The sequence below is a fragment of the Coregonus lavaretus genome (assembly GCF_964263955.1).
Source record: "Coregonus lavaretus genome assembly, chromosome: 14".
Classification (NCBI taxonomy): domain Eukaryota; kingdom Metazoa; phylum Chordata; class Actinopteri; order Salmoniformes; family Salmonidae; genus Coregonus; species Coregonus lavaretus.
The window spans coordinates 30,959,627-30,967,264 of NC_140001.1; positions in this window are offsets into that span (position 1 = coordinate 30,959,627).

Below are 7,638 nucleotides of genomic sequence, written 5' to 3' on the forward strand. Positions count from 1 at the left end.
AATGAGCACTGCATACAGTAGACATGCGCACGGTTCCCTTACTTCAATCTGCACACTTCAACCGGACAAACCAGTCCCACTTCAAAGCTAGCTTCTCATTTTTGGGCCACAAATTAGTCGTAACCCCGCCCGTGTGGGTATTACTGCACTATGTGGGTATTACTGCACTAGCTACGGATGACAGAAAACGAAATCAACACTCGCTAGCTCGACCACTGCCAAACGCACAGAACAAGAGGAGATGCAGTTTTTTGCATGCATTTACAGTGCATTTGGAAAGTATTCAGACCCCTTGACCTTTTCCGCATTTTGTTACGTTACAGCCTTATTCTAAAATTGATTAAACCTTTTTTACCCCCTCATCAATCTACACACAACACCCCATAATGACAAAGCGAAAACAGGTTTTTAGAAATGTTTGCAAATTCATAAAAAATGGAAATATTACATTTACATAAGTATTCAGACCCTTTACTCAGTACTTTGTTGAAGCACCTTTGGCAGTGATTACAGCCTCGAGTCTTCTTGGGTATGACGCTACAAGCTTGCCACACCTGTATTTGGGAAGTTTCTCCCATTCTTCTCTGCAGTTGCTCTCAAGCTCTGTCAGGTTGGATGTGGAGCGTCACTGCACAGCTATTTTCAGGTCTCTCCAGAGATGTTAGATCGGGTTCAAGTCCGGGCTCTGGCTGGGCCACTCAAGGACATTCAGAGACTTGTCCTGAAGCCACTCCTTCATTGTCTTGGCTGTGTGCTTAGGGTTGTTGTCCTGTTGAAATGTGAACCTTCGCCCCCGTCTGAGGCCCTGAGCACTCTGGAGCAGGTTTTCATCAAGGATCTCTATGTACTTTTCTCAGTTCATCTTTCCCTCGATCCTGACTAGTCTCCCAGTCCCTGCCACTGAAATACATCCCCACAGCATGATGCTGCCACCACCATGCTTCCCCGTAGGGATGGTGCCAGATTTCCTCCAGACGTGACGCTTGGCATTCAGGCCAAAGAGTTCAATCTTGGTTTCATCAGACCAGAGAATCTTGTTTCTCATGGTCTGAGTCCTTTAGGTGCCTTTTGGCAAACTCCAAGTGGGCTGTCATGTGCCTTTTACTGAGGAGTGGCTTCCGTCTGGCCACTCTACCATAAAGGCCTGATTGGTGGAGTGCTGCAGAGATGGTTGTCCTTGTGGAAGGTTCTCCCATCTCCACAGAGGAACTCTGGAGCGCTGTCAGAGTGACCATCGGGTTTTTGGTCACCTCCCTGACCAAGGCCCTTCTCCCCAGATTGCTCAGTTTGGCCTCGCGGCCAGCTCGAGGAAGAGTCTTGGTGGCTCCAAACTTCTTCCATTTAAGAATGATGGAGGCCACTGTGTTCTTGGAGACCTTCAATGCTGCAGAATTGTTTTGGTACCCTTCCCTAGATCTGTGCCTCGACACAATAATGTCTCGGAGCTCTACGGACAATTCCTTCGACCTCGGTTTTTGCTCTGACATGCACTGTCAACTGTGGGACCTTATATAGACAGGTGTGTGCCTTTCCAAATCATGTCCAATCAATTGAATGTACCACAGGTGGACTCCAATCAAGTTGTAGAAACATCTCAAGGATGATCAATGGAAACAGGATGCATCTGAGCTCAATTTCGAGTCTCATAGCAAAGGGTCTGAATACTTATGTAAATAAGGTATTTATTTTCATAAATTTGCAAAAATGTAGAAAAACCTGTTTTCACTTTGCATTATGGGGTATTGTGTGTGAGGAAAAAAATGTATTTAATCCATTTTAGAAAAAGGCTGTAACGTAACAAAATGTGAAAAAACTCAAGGGGTCTGAATACTTTCCGAATGCACTGTATTTGGTTTCTTCTTCGTGGATGTACATAGTATCTCACCAATGCCAACAGTTGGTCTTGAATGCAATAACATTCTAGCATTGCTAGTAGCTAACCGGTTCGCCATATGACGAAGATATCCGAAAATAAGTTCATAAATATTTAAAAACCCCAAAACATAACAATTTTTGGAGTTATTGTTAACCACACCGTGACTACAACTAAGTTACTAAGTCTTTGACCATACTACTTTGTTACTTTGGTGAGTAAAAACACATGCTGCCTACCCTTTACGTTGTCTTCAAAACAGCTTGACAGATTTTAATGGGCGGTGTTGTCTGTCTGGAGTCAGTTGGTGGAAAACAAGAGACTATTTTGTTTTATCCTCACTTGACTTTTAATGGTGTTGACAGCTATATTAAGCCATGTGTAAGCTATGGCTTTCAGATTCAGGAAAAAGCTCCTGGAAGAGGAAAGGGAATCACCAATCAGTTAACCTATCAATCACCAATCAGTTAACCTATCAATCACCAATCAGTTAACCTATCAATCACCAATCAGTTAACCTATCAATCACCAATCAGTTAACCTATCAATCACCAATCAGTTAACCTATCAATCACCAATCAGTTAACCTATCAATCACCAATCAGTTAACCTATCAATCACCAATCAGTTAACCTATCAATCACCAATCAGTTAACCTATCAATCACCAATCAGTTAACCTATCAATCACCAATCAGTTAACCAATCAATCACCAATCAGTTAACCTATCAATCACCAATCAGTTAACCTATCAATCACCAATCAGTTAACCTATCAATCACCAATCAATCCCGAACGTTATAGTTTTGTCACTCAAATCTAAACCCATATAGTTTTCTCCCAGGTGGACCATACACTCTAGCAACCCCTCTCGACTCAAAGCTACATCATTGAGAGAGGTAGTTCATTGACACTGGCCCAATGACAATGCAGTAAAAGTGGATGCCTCCAAATAGACCCAGTGCGTCAGCCATGCAATAACCCTGTCTAAGCACTAAGCAAATGAACAATTTGCAGATAAATCATTTGTATATCTGGGATGATTGAACCTGGTAATGTAATTACTTGGCATCGTACAATAATGTTATTCAGCCACGGCCTTTGAACTCCACTTTCTATCTGCAATTAACATTTGAACCACAGAATTTCCCCCTTGTTTTTCGTATTACTATTTTTCTTGGGATACCCACAGTATTATTCTTTATCAGAGCAAGATTGTTCTGCATAAATTCTTTAATCTCTTCACACATAAATGTACATGTGTCTCCATTTTCACAATTTTCTCTCTTGATGTAATTTGTGGTGGTACAAAGAAGAGTCAGGCTGGTGAATCACTGCCAAAGACTATAGTGTAAAAGCCGCATCCAGCAGCGAGTGGCGTGCTCTCCGTCTTCTCTGTTAGAGCTCTCTGTGTTTCCTAGCTCTGCAGTGAGGGGCTGGCATGGCTGGGTGACCATATGTCCACCGCTCAGATCAAACAGGAACCAGTGTGTGTCCACTGGGAGCCAAGAGACAACACATACAGTACACTCTGTTTGGATCCTCCCTCTCTCCCTGACTCAAATGTGACTCTGTTAACTATAATGTGACATAGTAATAGTAAACGGGAACTAGGTGATGTTGTAATACAAATCCCAAAGATGAACAGGGTGCAGTTATCTGATATCCCATTGGCCATTATACCCAATATCCTTGTGAAGGTTGACTCTGCACTACAGAGCACTATTGAAGCAGGTTTCTTCCAGGTGTAATCTGTGTACCCACATGACTATTTTGCCTTAGCGCTCTTCCATTCCTCTCACACTTTATTTACTCTCCTTTAATCTCTCTCACTCATCCCTCTCATCTCTCCCTTTAACCCTCTCTCTTTCTTTCCTGCAATCCCCTCTCCTCTTTCATCTCAACTCTCTTTCCCCCTCTCCTTCTCTCCCCATCTCACCTCCATATCTCTCCTCGCATCCTCCTGTCTCCATACCACTCCCTTTTCCTATCCCTCTTTATACATCCCTCTTTTCTCTGTATTCCACCATTCTGCCCTCTCTCTCTCTCTCTCGCTCTCTCTCTCTCTCTCTCCCGTCTCTCCAACCCCTCTCCCCCCTCCACTCTCAGTAATGGCATCAGTGTCTGATGAAATCTCCTAACTGAAGACATCCCAGTCCCAGGCTCTGTCTTGCAGATGAGGTCATGCGCTCTCCGTTTTGATGCTGATGGAACAAACCAACTGCCAAACCGTCCATCCACGCTTGTCTTTCAAAGGGTAGGACACTCACAAGTCAAACATGACTAAGACTGAATATAATGAATAATTTCAGTTTAAATAGATTGCCTCCCCTACATTGCTATCATATCCACCATAGGATGTTATGATCTCATGAAAATATATGAGGTGTTTACAGTAGGTGTGGGTCAGGAAACCTGTAAACTCCTCCTGTAACAAGGTAGCTTTTGTTTTTCATTCTAACCACCTGCTTGTAAAGGTAAAATGGCCTTGTGATCTGTGTCAGGAATTCAGGCCAAGTAAGCAATATATTGTGATATACAGTGGGGGAAAAAAGTATTTAGTCAGCCACCAATTGTGCAAGTTCTCCCACTTAAAAAGATGAGAGAGGCCTGTAATTTTCATCATAGGTGCACGTCAACTATGACAGACAAATTGAGAAAAAAAATCCAGAAAATCACATTGTAGGATTTTTAATGAATTTATTTGCAAATTATGGTGGAAAATAAGTATTTGGTCACCTACAAACAAGCAAGATTTCTGGCTCTCACAGACCTGTAACTTCTTCTTTAAGAGGCTCCTCTGTCCTCCACTCGTTACCTGTATTAATGGCACCTGTTTGAACTTGTTATCAGTATAAAAGACACCTGTCCACAACCTCAAACAGTCACACTCCAAACTCCACAATGGCCAAGACCAAAGAGCTGTCAAAGGACACCAGAAACAAAATTGTAGACCTGCACCAGGCTGGGAAGACTGAATCTGCAATAGGTAAGCAGCTTGGTTTGAAGAAATCAACTGTGGGAGCAATTATTAGGAAATGGAAGACATACAAGACCACTGATAATCTCCCTCGATCTGGGGCTCCACGCAAGATCTCACCCCGTGGGGTCAAAATGATCACAAGAACGGTGAGCAGAAATCCCAGAACCACACGGGGGGACCTAGTGAATGACCTGCAGAGAGCTGGGACCAAAGTAACAAAGCCTACCATCAGTAACACACTACGCCGCCAGGGATTCAAATCCTACAGTGCTAGACGTGTCCCCCTGCTTAAGCCAATACATGTCCACGCCCGTCTGAAGTTTGCTAGACTGCATTTGGATGATCCAGAAGAGGATTGGGAGAATGTCATATGGTCAGATGAAACCAAAATAGAACTTTTTGGTAAAAACTCAACTCGTCGTGTTTGGAGGACAAATAATGCTGAGTTGCATCCAAAGAACACCATACCTACTGTGAAGCATGGGGGTGGAAACATCATGCTTTGGGGCTGTTTTTCTGCAAAGGGACCAGGACGACTGATCCGTGTAAAGGAAAGAATGAATGGGGCCATGTATCGTGAGATTCTGAGTGAAAACCTCCTTCCATCAGCAAGGGCATTGAAGATGAAACGTGGCTGGGTCTTTCAGCATGACAATGATCCCAAACACACCGCCTGGGCAACGAAGGCGTGGCTTCTTAAGAAGCATTTCAAGGTCCTGGAGTGGCCTAGCCAGTCTCCAGATCTCAACCCCATAGAAAATCTTTGGAGGGAATTGAAAGTCCGTGTTGCCCAGCGACAGCCCCAAAACATCACTGCTCTAGAGGAGATCTGCATGGAGGAATGGGCCAAAATACCAGCAACAGTGTGTGAAAACCTTGTGAAGACTTACAGAAAACGTTTGACCTGTGTCATTGCCAACAAAGGGTATATAACAAAGTATTGAGAAACTTTTGTTATTGACCAAATATTTATTTTCCACCATCATTTGCAAATAAATTCATAAAAAATCCTACAATGTGATTTTCGGGATTATTTTTTCTCATTTTGTCTGTCATAGTTGACGTGTACCTATGATGAAAATTACAGGCCTCTCTCATCTTTTTAAGTGGGAGAACTTGCACAATTGGTGGCTGACTAAATACTTTTTTCCCCCACTGTAAACTAACTGTGGGGCACTAAGATCCATTTGCATGCAACACTCCTGATGACACACATGGCCAACGCTATACATTGAATGTAAAACAAATGTTGTGAGCTAGTAGCTATATCTCTTGAGTCTTGACTCCGATGGAATGGAGTGCAGGAACTCCTGACTCCGTGATATACTCATCTAATCATGGTCCCAATGGATCTGTAGCTCTTAGCATTGTTGATCTCAGCCAACCCAAAGTCTTCATTAACACCAACAGTTATAAAATGGTGATTTAAACACTTTTTTCCATTTGTGAAAACTTTTGTATAAGTGTCAGAAGCCATGTCCTGAAAGCACATCTTTAATCTGGTCACTTATCTGTGGATTAATGCAAGGAGAAGTTAGGGCCCACGCAGTAGTTGACCTGGAGTTTTTCCCCCAGTCTAAAGAGGCTAAAGGAAAGCAGAGGCACCACCAGAGGGCCTAATTCCAGCCATCCTTCAGTTCACAGTAATGGTAGCTACACACCTTGTGTTAACCCCTCTGTATGCCAGTCCACACTCTCCCGTGACAGAGGTACCCCACTAGGGCAATCTCTGGGGGTCGATTGCCTTGTCAGGCCTGGTGCAGGATGACATCACAGTATGAACTGAACTGGGTTTGGTAGGAATGGAGGAGATGGAGAATTGATTGGGGTGGGGGTGGAGATGGGGCGTTACAACCAAGTAGAGACTTATTTTTCTGGTTGATAAAAGAACTTGTAAAAACGTCCTTTTTCAATCAGTACACAACATGTTCATGACGTCACAAATAACTAGGTAGGAAGGTACATAGGGCCTGGTTTGGTGAAATGCCTTACCTACTGTATATAGTTAGGGCAATTAGGTATGTTTGAAGGAGACTAGGTAGAGGTTTGGAGTGATAGCTAGTTAGTTAGTTTGACAGGTGGATACGAGGGGATGGTGGAGGGAGAGGTTGAATGGAAGGGTGTAAATGAACGGAAGAAAGTGGTGCGAGGTATAATGGATAGAAAGGGGAATAGAGTAAGGGAGTGATAAACAGATCAGATGTGAGGAGAGGGACGTAGGAATGGTATGATAGATGGCAGTGTGACTGCCCCTGTTGGTCTGGCTGTCTGTGCTGTCTCAGTCTCATCAGTGGTGGTCAGGTGAGGTGGACTGTGAGGACCTTGGTATGCACACAGGTCTTCACTGATCCTCATCACCACTGACAGGGGGGCTTAGACTCCGCTCCACAGACTCTCTGACAGACAGATGTTGGACACACACACACAACCCACTGTGTGTGTGTGTGATCGGTGTGTGTGTGTGTGAGAGAGAGTGCATGAGAGAGAGAGAGTGCATGAGAGAGAAAGTGTGCATGAGAGAGTGTGTGCGTCTGTGTGTGTGAGTGTTTGTGTGCTCGCTTACTTTGCATTTAGAGGTGTGTGATCACCCAACTCATGACCTGCATGAAACACTAGGATGCGTCAATGTCTTGAGAGTCTGTCAGGAGTCTTGACAAGCCACTGGCAGCGCCTGACTCTGAGTTCACATAACAGAAGCATTAAAAGTGCAAGCTTCGCTGTCAAGAGTTCTAAAACATAAACTGCAGAATGGGCTCCAATAGGAGAGTAGTACAGTATAACA